Raw genomic sequence first — 13962 nt, 5'->3', positions numbered from 1 at the left:
GTAAACCCCGAATAACTATAATAGAGAAGATGTCTTCAAAAGTGCAATTTAAAAATTCAAGAGAAGGCAACAAAGAAAAAACAATGACATAAGCCAAAAGCCCAGAATAGAATAGTAGAAATTTGTGCAGATATATTAGTTGCAATGATGGGCCTAAGCTCTCCAATGCAAAAGGTATTTTTCAGACAGTTTAAAAAGTAAATCTGCCAATATACTTTTTACATTAGGTACACTTGAAATATAAAGACCCAAAAATAGATTTTTAAAATAAAATTTGGTATAGCTGTATTAATTTTAGACAAAGAGAACTTAAAATCTATTACTAGATAAGCACAAAACTCATTGGGTTTTATAAATATTTAAACTTGAATTCATATCTAACATGGCTTGAAAACATATGCAAAATCAATTATAAATGGGCAATTCTTCTTTTATTCACAGAGATGTTAAAACACTATATTCAGTAATTGATAGATCAGACTGACAAAAGGATGATAGGTGTATGAGTGTTCATTTTATAACCTTTTCCTTTATTGAAAGCAGAAGTTTAAGAGCATATTTACTAACAAAAATCTCTGAAATATTGACATATGCAGCACATTTCATTAAAAAGCTAGCTGCCAACAATGCAGATATAGTGTCTGGTTGAAACTATGTTCTTCCTTCTACTTGGAATACTTTATCTTTTCCTCTTCACCTAGCTAAATTTTACTCATCTGAGTTCTCAGTTGCCTCAGAGAAGCCTTTTTGAGCTCTTGGACTTGGTTTAGTACCCAAGTACTTGCTTTCATTACACCTTGTAATACTCCAATAATGACACTCAGTGAACTTGTAGTTGTTTAATGTATTTTTCCCTGATAAATCAAAAACATGAAGCCAGAAGTACATCATTCTTTTTCTCTCTTCAGTTCTAACACAATGCTAACCTCACCATCTAGTGATGGATTATTAATTGCATATGTAAAGGAGGGAAGAAAAGGAGGGATGTATTCTCTATTAGCTTTGCTGCATGGGGACTCCAGAGAATATCCTCACATTACTTTGAGACCTGTGGGGATTCTAGTGTATTGGAAGAGTAGGAGTGTTGCTGGAAATGAGGATGCCTAATGCTCCTTCAGGAAGCCGACACCAGAGAGAAGAAATGATGCCTGCCATATAATCACAGGACTTACTCAAGAGCCACTATGGGATGCCACTTACAGACTTCCATAAATGATTGGGTTAAGGGAGGCCACTTTGCAGGGGCCAGAGTCCCTGAAATAAATACGAGTATATAAAATAGTAAAAAATAAGGGTTATTACTGTCCCATTCATCCAAATTCTTAAACCCAGGCTGATAGGGCATAAGCAAACATAGACTACAATATAAAACACAATAGTGATTTATAATACTCGAGGCATAAGGTATTTGCCATCCAGATTACTACGATTTTTTTTTTTCATGACATGAAAAGAGCCTTTGTATATACAGAAACTAACTTCAGAATTGGCTATGTCACAAGTAGTTAGAAAGTAAGGCCACAAACAAACAAACAAACAAAAAATTGCTGAACTTAATAAAAACACAGAAACTACAGAAGATGGGGAGAGGCACATCTGCTCCAGAAGGAATTTTCAATGAACAGCAGGAAAAGGAAAAAAGCTTTACGCTCAAGATTTTTAAGCCTGGCAGAGAATAAACACAACCATTACCCAAGTTCACAGCTGTAACCTTGGGGAGCTGAACTGGAACATGGAACAGTTGCCACCTGCACAGCTGAAGAAAGACTAATAGCAGGAACTTAACATCAGATCGGTGATTTCTTGGCTGCAGAAAAGGTGGCATCTTTCATAAAGCAAGCTGTTTTCCTGCTTTTAGTGACTCCAATTCTACTGAAGATTGTTGTTTTATAATGGAGAAAAACCCTTGCTGGCAACATTGCCTATATACTGATCTGTCATAAAAGACTCTAACAGATGCTTGTGCCCAGTCTCCCCTGTGACAGAACATTCATTGTGGGTAATGTTTGCGGCACATTCTGCCCACGAGAAGCTACCAGTGATGCATTTCTCCCAGACAACAAGCATTTTGTGCCAAATATCCAGCACTTCTCTGAAGATTGTTAATCTACCACCTTTCATAAAGTAAAATTCACATGCAACAGTTTACAGAATAAGGAAGAAAAATGGGAAAATAAATTGTACATTCCTTGTCCTTGGCAAGCAACCAGATTGCAGTATTGCAATTAGAATTTTCCCCAATATTAATTTTTTTTAAGAAAGCAGATAGTTGTCTTGTAGAAGTTCCCATATTCTATTGTTGAAAACTTATTTCCTCATGATTAAGTTATGATTATACATTTTTGGCAAGAAACTATTGGTGAACTGTCTTATATTGCATTGTCATGAGAAATATGACATCAGGTTACCCCACTATTGTTGAGGTCACCTTTAATCACTTAAAGTGGGGAGTGCAAGATTTACATATCTCTTCATTGTAAAGATACATTTCTCTTTATAATAAGTAGGTAGGAGGAAGGGTGCCGTGAAAGGCACAATTTAAACAATTGAGTGTTGGGGTTAAGACTGAGGCAGAGAGACAAATTAGGCAATTGTTATAATAATCCATGCAAAAAATTATCAGAGTCTAAAAGAGTGGTGCCAAGGTGGAATTGGGCAGAGAGAAAGAATTCCAGAGTTAAAGTGGCTGAATCAACAGGACCTGTAGAGTGACTAGATATATGGGATAAAGCAAGATTTAAAGAATGTGGAAAGGAGTGTAAGCTAAGTACTAGGTTGGGGGTTGCAAGATGAAAATAGCGGATTTCTTTTTGGATCTTCTGAGTATGAGATTCTCTGAGGAATTTCCAATGTAAATATCAGTTAGATATCTCAAAGTAAAGGTGACTAAAATTTAAGAGGTTACTGTATACACTGTATATTTGCTTAACTTCCTTCTCTATCTTTCCTGATGGATTCCATTTCATGTTAATGGGTGATAATATTTTAATAACAATGCATAAAAGTGATTTAGTCTGTGTTTGTGACTCATGTTTATATGTATTTAGAAAGTTTATATTAAATAGCTATGAAGAGATCTCACCAATCTTTCCTTTGACGACCCATTGAACCAGCTCTATTTATTATAAAATTACCATTATAATGGAAATAGACTTTCAGTACCTAACGCTTCTTTTAAACTTTAAGTTCAGGGTTACACGGACAGGTTTATTACAGAGGTAAACTTGTGTCTTGGGGGTTAGTTGTACAGATTATTTTATCACCCGGGTATTAAGCCTAGTACCCGTTAGTTATTTTTCCTCATCCTCTCCCTCCTCCCAATCTCCACCCTCTGCTAGGCCCCAGTTCCCCCACTTTGAGTCCATGTATTCTCATCAATTAGCTCCCACATATGAGAACATGCAGTACTTGTTTTTTTGTTCCTGTGATGGTTTGCTAAGGATAATGGCCTCCAGCTCCATCTATGTTCCTGCAAAGGGCATGATCTCATTGTTTTTATGGCTGTATAATATTCCATGGTGTATATGTACCACAGTTTCTTCATCCAGTCTATCACTGATGAGTTGATTCCATGCCTTTGCTATTGTGAATAGTGCTGAAATGAACATATGCGTTTATGTTACCTGACACTTTAAATGTTTGTTTGTGTTTCTACCACTTCATTGTCTTCTTAGATAAATCTATGCATACATGTTTATCACATTTTACATAAATAGAAGAATGTGCTATTCTTCTTGATATCTGTAATGCAAGAATCAACAACAAATGGACATGTTATCTATTGTCTTATATCTCTTATTCTGTGGATGTTTCACACAGTTAATTCTAACAAAATGGCAAAACTTCCAAAATAGGTGATTCATTTAATGTAAACAAAGCTTGGAAAACACAACTGAGGAAAGAGGTTTGTTTTCTGATGACAGAGGTAGTTCAAACAAGGTGTTAATTATTATAAATTTTGGGACTTAAATTGCAGCCTAATCCATGAGGTATTAAAACTCAGAACTTGTGTACTCAGTAACTTGAAATGGAATAAGGAGGGGTCCTTATGTCTTATTTGTACAATTTTCATCTCAATCATTTTATTCTAGTGTCCTATGGTTTAATATTCACCTAATTTCAGAATTAAGTGTTCTGTGATGTTCAACAAATTTGTAATCTCACTGAAGGTATAAATCTGGAATTTTACTGTTTCTAGAAAAGTTTAATCACACTGTATATGTTGAAGTAGTCTAGAGTACATATTGACCACTTAACATTATCTTATTTAATAGTCATTACAATTTTTTTGAGGTAAGCAGTGTAATCCTATATCAAAGACAAATAGAGACTTAGGAGGTCTCAATAATTTACTGTATAACCAGTCAATCAGTAAAAAACAAACAAAACGAAACAAACCTTGGTAGGTCTGCCTCACTCCCAAGGCTGGACTCTTCCCGTTCTACCAGCTATCTTCAGTATGCCGTGCCTTGAGAAATTTACTTAACTATATCAAATGGGTCCTATGATATGTGTTTGGACACATATCCAATAGCCAACTCCCCTCAGAAATCTCCAAGACAGTCCTACTTGTAGGGTAATGTCATATTCAGTCCCTCACTAATAGTTAATCTCTTAGTCTTATGCTTTGTCATGAATGTTCCCCTGATTTTTACATTCTGCATTAGGCTAAGCATCAAAAGAATATGTAGAGTTTTTAAAAAAATAGAGTTCCTTTCTCACTCCTAAATATTCTTTATCAGTAAGATATTTTTCTTATACTAAAACATATCACACTTGTTTTAATGTAAGGATAATGTCTTGAAGTATTCAGTAATAAAATTACTTAATTTCTCAAATTTTAGCGGTATATTCCTAAATTTGGGCAATATTTGTGCTTCAGGAAGATATACCCTGTTTGGCTCATTATCTGGATTGTATCTTCCTCTTTGTAGTTTTCATCTGTGAAATCTCCAGTTGCAGGGACTGTGCATACTTCTTGTAATCCCCAATGTCTGCTGCTACCATGGAGCCTATGAACTTCCGGTATCAGATGAGTCAGAGGCAGATTAAGACTGAAAGGTAGAGGGTCTTAAAACCAATAGACTAAGATCATAAATTTGATCATTCATCCCCAAGTTTAAGCAACTATCTAAAGTAGCTGGCTTATGCTAGAGTCAATGGGTATAATGTATAACATATTTGGAGTTCATTATTAGTATTTATACAATCCTATAAGAAATAGGAAAGAATGAATAGAAAAAGAAGACCATATCTATCAATAATTTATTGATGATCTGAACAGAAGTTGATAAAAACTCCACTGTCAGGTGGGAAGAGGTTTGTTAGGAAATTCAGAGAAATGCAGGGGCCTAGTTAAGATGCTTGTGAAGGTATAATTTTTTTTTGGCAAATACACAATTTATAAATGTCAGTTTCACTCTGTATTATCAAGAACATAATTAATATTTTTATTAATATTCATTTAAGTAACACCCTATATTTCTGTATCTTAGTTAAGTTAGAAAAGTGACTTTTTCCTCACATAATCCAGAATAATTTCAGTTTGTAGATGTTAGTAGCTACTAAATTATGTTCTCATTGTAAAATAATAATATATAAGGGGCATGCATGAGAAAAAGTAAAGGAAGAATAAGGAAGCCAGGATAAGAGTTTCTTAAGTTAATTCTCATCATTTTGGTTTGGAATGTAAATATAAATGCTTCAAAATCTGACAGCTACCCTCAGCTCTACGATTAGCCGCTCTGTTTTCCTGCTAAGTCGGCAGATGCTTGTGTCTCAAACATGAGGCTCCTACTTGTAAGAAGTGCCAGAAAAGAGAAAACACTAGGTTGTCCATGTTCCCTAGCTAAACAGAGCTTTCATTTTGCTTGTTCCCAGAATGAGGCAAACTGGGAAGAAACTACGGAATAATGGATTGGATTTATGGGCATACATTAGTGGTCTGTAAATCATTATAAATCACTTGTCTCTTCATAAAGCCAATATGTTATGTAGAAATGAGCTATGGACAGGGGTTATATAGGAATATCTTTCACATCACCCGCAGTAAGAAAGTCAAGCAGTTGATCTTTCACGATGGCATGTAATTCTGGCTGAAAGAAATGAGGGCCTATTTTTTGCCTCAATATTTTCTTGCAAAGTAGGGACATACCATTCCAATTTGTTGCAGTAGGCAAAATTAAATTGGTAAGAGTTAAGAGTTATTTCTATTTTATCTGCCACTGAATCATTTAATTGTAGAAAGTTTATTTTATACTTAATCAGATTTTAGCTCCTAGATTATTGGGCTTTAAACTTTTAAGAGTTCTTGTTTTTACTCCTTATTAAAAACCTTGGCATGTTACCAGCACACTACATAAAAGAGGGCCACAGCAGCGCTTGCTCTCCCTGGAAAATTATTTGAAGCAAGTGGTAGGCATAATAAAATGTTCCTACAAGCTTAGAAAAGTTTAAACAATACACAGAACAAGTTTATTGTAGGTTTGCTTCCTAGGTTCAAGTTATGGTACCCTCCAACTACAGGCATTCTCTCCACCTTTAAGCATTCATAAATTTCATGAGAAAAACTATACTTCAGTGACTATTGCTCAGTTACCATACAAATAGAGACGATAGGTGCTTTTTCTTCCCATCTGCCATTATGGAATTAGTTAATGAATGCTGTAATACCATAGCATTTAGCAAATTTGAAGGATTTTTTTTTCATGTTTACTACAGTTCCCTGTTTTATTCTCCAGGTAGAATCTACTCAGTTACAACTCTTTTAATCCTATTCATTATTGACAACCAGATTTCGGGCTGGCATCATACTCAATGATGCTGTCCCTCCCATTGTTATTACAATGGAAAGCCTGTGGCTAGGTGATAGAGGGAGTCGCCTGTGAAATGTAACCCAGTACAGTACATTTTAGTTTGTTAGATGTGCTGCTTTGGTCTTCTGACAGTTGTTCTGGGAGTAAATAACATCTGCCATACAATTGGCTGGCAAAACTCATTTGTAGTATAATTAAACAGCCATCATTTTGTTAGAGCATAAACATGAAGATAAATAGTCCATGAATTAGCAAGTGCAACATCATTTGACAGCTCACAGCTAGACAGGCATAATATAGATTTTACATATATGCAGAGTGTCCTTGCCAAGACAGCTAACAAAATCAAAAGCACAATCAGTATCAAGAATTTTCAAACTGGAGGTGAGAGTGTTTGGACAGCCTTAGCAATCTCACTTTTGCCATATTTTGAGCCTCTTCCTTGATCTAGCATGGTGACCAGTCCAGGTGGTCTTCTTCACCTTTACGTTATATTTTAAAGGTTTTCATCTTTGGCAATTTCTTTTCTGGAATTGTCACCACCATTTCTTCGTTAGAGCTAGAACAGAAACCAGAAGTCAACCCTATTTAGGTATTAGCCAAAGGTATTTATCTTCCTCCGAGGTGTCTGGTAAAATAGTTTAATTTATGTAGAAAGGTCAGAAAGGCAGAAAAAACTTGTGGAAATTTATACTTTATTTTTGTGCTCTCTCCCAAATGGCTGAGAGGATTGCCTCTGAGTAACAGGTAATTTAATGAAGGTTTTCAATTCACATCAGTTCTGTTTTATAAAGAACTGATTGTACAGTGGAGTAGTGATATCCTTTGCTGCTGTCCTTTCCTCCCTTGGCTCATTGCCTTTGGACTGGTTGGCTGGACATTAGGAGTGCTGCTTTTAGAAGGGCAAATGAATAAAATGGACACAGTCTTCAGAGTATGGTTAGGAAGGAATGGTGAAGCCAATTGTCAGTGAATTTTGTATCCATATTGTCTCTACATGATTACTGAGCTCCATTTAAATGTAGATACGGGAATCTTTATTTCACTGTTTCTTAAATGAGAAAAGGATCTATTTTATTCTTAGAATAGAATATAGTCCGTAGTCAATAAAATATATGTTGAGTAAAATAACAAATAAGTAAAGTAACTTATTTCAAGTTGCTTGAAATACTATTACTGCATTGAAGATGAGACCTATGAAATTTAATGATTGTTAGCTATTAAATATAACTATTTTATTTCCATTGTTATGCTTTCCATCTTGTGTATCGCTACTGTTGATACTTACTGAGTAAGCACCTCTACTGGATGTGTTATATAAATACTCCATTAATCTCTGCAAACATTTATTGTTTTAATTTTGTTTATGATAAAAATGTTATATTCCCAATTTCCATGATTAGTATTGGTCAGATTGAGCTGCTCTATGCTGCAGTAACCAGTAACCTTAAAGATTCAGTGGCTTCATAGTATTAAGTTTATTTTCTGTTTATGATCAGTTTATATCGTAAAACATTTGAGGGTCTGGTCCACATAGACTTTGGGAAAGTGAGCTGAGAATGACACCACCACCTTGGCACTGTATCATCTGGTGCATGAAAACCCCATAACCACAGTTTGCAGGGGAGGAGTGAGTGAGCTGGAGTGTTATGCACCAGGTCTTTTATGCTTTGGCTTCAAAATGGCCCAGGTGACTTCCACTCACAGCCCATTGACCAAAAACCTGCCATACAGCCCTGACTAATTTCAGGGGTGGGGAAGGTGGTGAGGGAACAGATGGAATGTGATGAGCACCACTCCCTCTGATAAGCAAAGTTATGTGCCCTCTAGAACCAGATTAGACGACACAGTTGACATTGCTTAACAAAAATTGAAATTCTAAATCCAGAAATTCACATTGCAATAGAACTTGAAACACACTGAAAGACACTACAGAAGAAAAATTAACATACATTAACCCAAAGTAGAATTTATCAAGAGCAGGAAGATTGAGTCAACATTTGAAATTGATCAATATAATCTACCAAAGAATAGAATAACATAGAACAATCATATGGCCATACTAATAAATCTGTAAAAAGCTTTTGATAAAATTTTAACAGTACCTTCATGATTAAAAATTGTTAGGTAACAACCCCATCAAAAAGTGGGCAAAGGATACGAACAGACACTTCTCAAAAGGAGACATTTATGTGGCCGAAAAAAAACTGATTAGCACTGGTCATTAGAGAAATGCAAATCAAAACCACAATGAGATACCATCTCACACCAGTTAGAATGGCGATCATTAAAAAGTCAGGAAACAATAGATGCTGGAGAGGATGTGGAGAAATAGGAATGCTTTTACACTGTTGGTGGGAGTGTAAATTAGTTCAACCATTTTGGAAGACAGTGTGGCAATTCCTCAAGGATCTAGAACCACAAATACAATTTGACCCAGCGATCCCATTACTGGCTATATACCCAAAGGATCATAAACCATTCTACTATAAAGACACATGCATACATATGTTTATTGTGGCACTGTTCCCAATAGCAAAGACTTGGAACCAACCCAAATGTCCATCAGTGACAGACTGAATAAAGAAAATGTGGCACATATACATCATGGAATACTATGCAGCCATAAAAAGGATGAGTTCATGTCCTTTTCAGGGACATGGATAAAGCTGGAAATCATCATTCTCAGAAAGCTAGCACAGGAACTGAAATCCAAACACCACATGTTCTCGTAAGTGGGAGCTGAACAATGGGAACACATGGACACAGGGAGGGGAACATTACACACCGGACCTGTCGGGGGGTGGGGGGCTAGGGGAGGGATAGCATTAGGAGAAATAGCTAATGTAGAGAACGGGTTGATGGGTGCAGCAAACCACCATGGCACGTGTATACCAATGTAACAAACCTGCACGTTCTGCACATGTATCCCAGAACTTAGAGTATAAGAAAAAAAAAATTTTTTTTAATTGTTAGCAAACTAAAACTAGAAGGCAACCTCCTCAATTTGATGAAGGGTATCTACAAAAATAAACAGCTGATGTCACATTTAATAATGAAATATTAAATGCTTTAACCCAAGATTGGAAAAAAGATAAATTGCCCTCTTTTACTACTTACATTTAACACTGTGCTATAATAAGGGTCATACTCAGCAGATGGAGGCAGTAAAAAATTACAAAAGAAATACAGTTTGGAAAATAAAAGCAAAAATGTTTTTATTTACAGACAATATGATTGTTTATGTGAAACATTCTAGATGCTAACAAATCCTAAAACATAAATTTGGTAAGGTCCCAAGATATGAAATCAATGTACAAAAGCCATTTGCATTCCTGCATACTAGCAAAAAATAGTTGGAACATAAAATCTTAAAAATATGCCATCAAGAACATGAAACACTGTGCTTAGGCATAATATTTAAAATATCTATAAAATCTATACAATGAACACTACAATAAAATGTTAAGGGCAATTAAAGATCTAACAATGAGATATACCAAGGTCATGAATTACAAGACTTGATTTTGTGAAGATTTGTCTGTCATTGAATTTACCCGTAGACTCAAGGCAATTTGACTTGAAATCCTAACATTATTTTGAAAATTGTTTCTAAAATTTATAGAAATACAAAAAACCTAGAATAGCCAAAACAGACTTGAATAACAGAACAAAGTTGCATTATTTTAGCTGCCTAAATTTTAAGTCTGAAGTAACAATACGTGATATACTTGTGAATAGACAAATAGATCAAGAGAACAGAACAGAGATTCTGTACATAGGCAAGAAACCAAGGTAATTCAATGGAGAAAGGAGAATAGTTTCAATAACTAGTGTTGGAATAACTGGTATCCATATATAAAGGCCAAAACTGTCTTTCTAAAACAAAACCTAAGAATAGTTTCGTGAATTTGGAGTAGGTAAAGACATTTTAGAAAGAATATAAAAAATATAGAAAAGTGATAATATGGATTCCACTCAAAATAAATACTTCTGTTCATCAAACATTTTGTTAAAACAGTGAAAAGGCAAGACACAAGTTTGAAGAAATATTCGCAATATGTATTTTGAAGGATTTGTTATCAATATATGAAAATTACTTTTCTATATCAATAGTGACTTAGATAATCCCAAATAAATTTACAAGAAATTTTGTAAAGGAAGGTATACAAATCCCAGTAAGTTCATAAATATAAATAGTATGAAGAAAATGCAATTTATTCCCTACTACAATATACTTTCTCACACCGAATACAGTGTCTCAGATTCAAAAGACTGACAACCATAAATTATGATTATGGTGTATAACAAACGGGGACCATACTATAATGGTGGTGGTAAGATAAAATAGACCAACCACTCTGGACAATTCTTCATCAGTTTCTCAAGATAAACATACATGTAGATTGTGAGCCAGAAATTTCACATCTTGATATTTATCTGGGAAAAAGGAACACATATGGTGCACAAAAAGAATTATACAAAAATGTTTATCACAACTTTGTATCAATAGTCCATTAGTTATTGCTGAGTAGATTTTCTCCTTAATGAACTTTTGATTGTTGAATTGCAAAAATACTATTTTGAGTGAATGAAGCCAGACAGAATAGAGTACACTCCCTATGACTCCATTCATGTGCAGTTCAAAAGAACGTAAAACATATGTATTGATTGAAATCAGTACAATGGTTGCCTGCCTGTCATATTTTGATTGGGAGTAACTATAGAAGTGAATACATTCTTTAAAGCTCATTGAATTGAACTCTTAAGATCTATGTGTTTCAGTGTATATAAATTTTACCCAAATAAAGAGACTAATTCAGGAAATGTGTATATCTATACCTATGTATCTATACATATCTCAAATACTGTTTGAATTTATTTTTCTTTTTATTTTAAGCAAAATGTAATAGAATAAATGGTTTGCTGGCAAACAGAAAAACAAAACAAGCAAACAAACAAAACCCCAAAACCTCTCTGGATATTTTGTGAGATTAATGACAAGCACAATAAACTATTAAAACAACAATAGCACATGACATGAAGGTTAAAAGTAATATTACATCACAATCTACTGGTGCAGCTGTCAACATGAGAACCATTTCTTATGTATAGAATGATTTGTGTATCCATTTCCAAAACACTTAGTGAGAAATTGAATGATTAAGATTTTAGAACTGGTGAGTGAAAAAAAGCTATGGCCTAAAAATATATATATATAATTTCTGGTTTAGGGCTTCAATTAAAAAATAAAAAACAAAACAAAAACATGCGAAGTGCTATTCCTCAACATGGCTGTAGAAAAATTTAACTCAAGCAAGTGCAATGAGTGAGATCAGGCAAAACTGCAGTAAATACACACTCACCATAACTATAACTTAGTCCAAAAGGAGTGAACAATCATCTATACAAGGTAAATGAGGTGAAGTGAGAAAGTTGATGACCTGTGTTTTATCATATATATATATATATAAAAAGTATATATATTTTTATATATTTATATTTATATAATATATATGTATATATTTATTATATATAAAGTAAAAAATTTACTTGATATTTTGACAAACCCACCCTTCATTCCTTAGGTTAATTTCTGTGTTAATTTTTACATTACTAATCATTGTACTGCTATAGCTAAATCAACTGAATATCAGTTTATGTAGTGTTGCTCAAAAGATGTATAAATAGCAAGCTCTATGATTACCTAAACACAAGCTTTTTAAAATAAAGGAAGAAAGCAACAATGTTCCAAATGAATGGCACAGGGCAAAACACATATAACAAAACATATTTACACAGAGTATCAGGTGCCCTTCAGTTTCTCTTATAAAGACAAAATGCTTGAGGAAGATCTTGAGAAAACCTTCCCTCCCTCTAAACGATTAGCTCCTACATAGTGTCAGATGTTACAATTGATATGAAGGATAAATGCTTTTAGGCAAAAGTTAAAATCTTATCTACAAAGCAATATAGCAAAATCTGTAGTGACTTTTGTAGAAAACTCTCTTCTCTGATGGTAATATTCTTTAGTATATATCCAGGATAGACTAAATTGAAACAATATTTCTGATATAATAGCAATCCTTTCATATACTCTTACTAAATATTACAAAATTCCAAAAAATACATAAATATCCCTTGTACCGTGCATTATGCCCCAGTTTTGGGCTGCCTGATAAAGTCATGGCTACTATTTTAACAATTAAACATTGCACCTCACAAGTTCCGCCATCTATACACATTGAATGCACACAATGGTGAGGGCTCCTGAGAGATGGCAAGCTAACTCTAAATTGAAAAGTTAGTGGTGGAGTGTCTCCAAATTAAAGAGAAGGGAACATAACTTTCAACAGTGAAGTCAAAACTGATATAAATAAGATTGAGGCATTTATTGAAGTCTTAAGCCCTCCCACATACTTCAAGCCTTCACCAAAACATCCAGAATCAAATACTGCTAGAATGGGCATCTTTGCCAAATTCTCTGCATATATCAAGAATTCCAGGCCAGAGGCTAATGAAGTACTGGAGAGGGGTCTCCTGAATACCCTGCAGAAAACTGGATGAATATCTGAATTCTCCTCTCTCTGATGAAATTGATGAAAATACTATGGAGGACGTTAAGTTTTCTAGACGTAAATTTCTAGAAAATGAAATGACATTAGCTGATTGCAACCTGCTGCCAAAACTGCATAGTGTCAAGGTAGTGGCCAAAAAAAATCACAACTTTGATATTCCAGAAGAAATAACTGATACCTAACTAATGCATACAGTGGGGACGAGTTCACCAATACCTGTCCCAGTGATAAAGAGGTTGAAATAGCATATAGTGATGTAGCCAAAAGACTCGCCAAGTAAAGTCGCGTTTATGAAAGAGATGTGTTCATGTCTTGCTCTAAGAATTTGCTTTTCCTAACAGGCTACTCCTCTTCCTATAGAGTAAAAATTGTATTTTGTATGAACATGCAGTTATTGAAGATTAGGATCAAAGATAGACAAGGTATAGTAGTTATCTTAAAATATACACTCTTAAGCAGTATTATTTTAAAATAATTTTATCCCTCTAAATGTTCGAGGAAAGCATGTCTCATGTGATTTTGATGAAGACAGAATTATTTTACTCTGTAGAAAGACAGATACTACTTTA

At 34.4% G+C, this 13962-nt stretch overlaps 1 pseudogene; it reads left to right on the top strand.

Annotated features, from left to right (window-relative positions):
- Nucleotides 1-5005: 5005 nt before the first annotated feature.
- LOC126937288 (chloride intracellular channel protein 4-like) lies at nt 5006-13673 on the top strand (annotated as a pseudogene).
- Nucleotides 13674-13962: the final 289 nt, after the last annotated feature.

The sequence above is a fragment of the Macaca thibetana genome, chromosome 15, assembly GCF_024542745.1.
Source record: "Macaca thibetana thibetana isolate TM-01 chromosome 15, ASM2454274v1, whole genome shotgun sequence".
Classification (NCBI taxonomy): domain Eukaryota; kingdom Metazoa; phylum Chordata; class Mammalia; order Primates; family Cercopithecidae; genus Macaca; species Macaca thibetana.
This window is presented reverse-complemented; position numbering and strand designations above follow the sequence as displayed.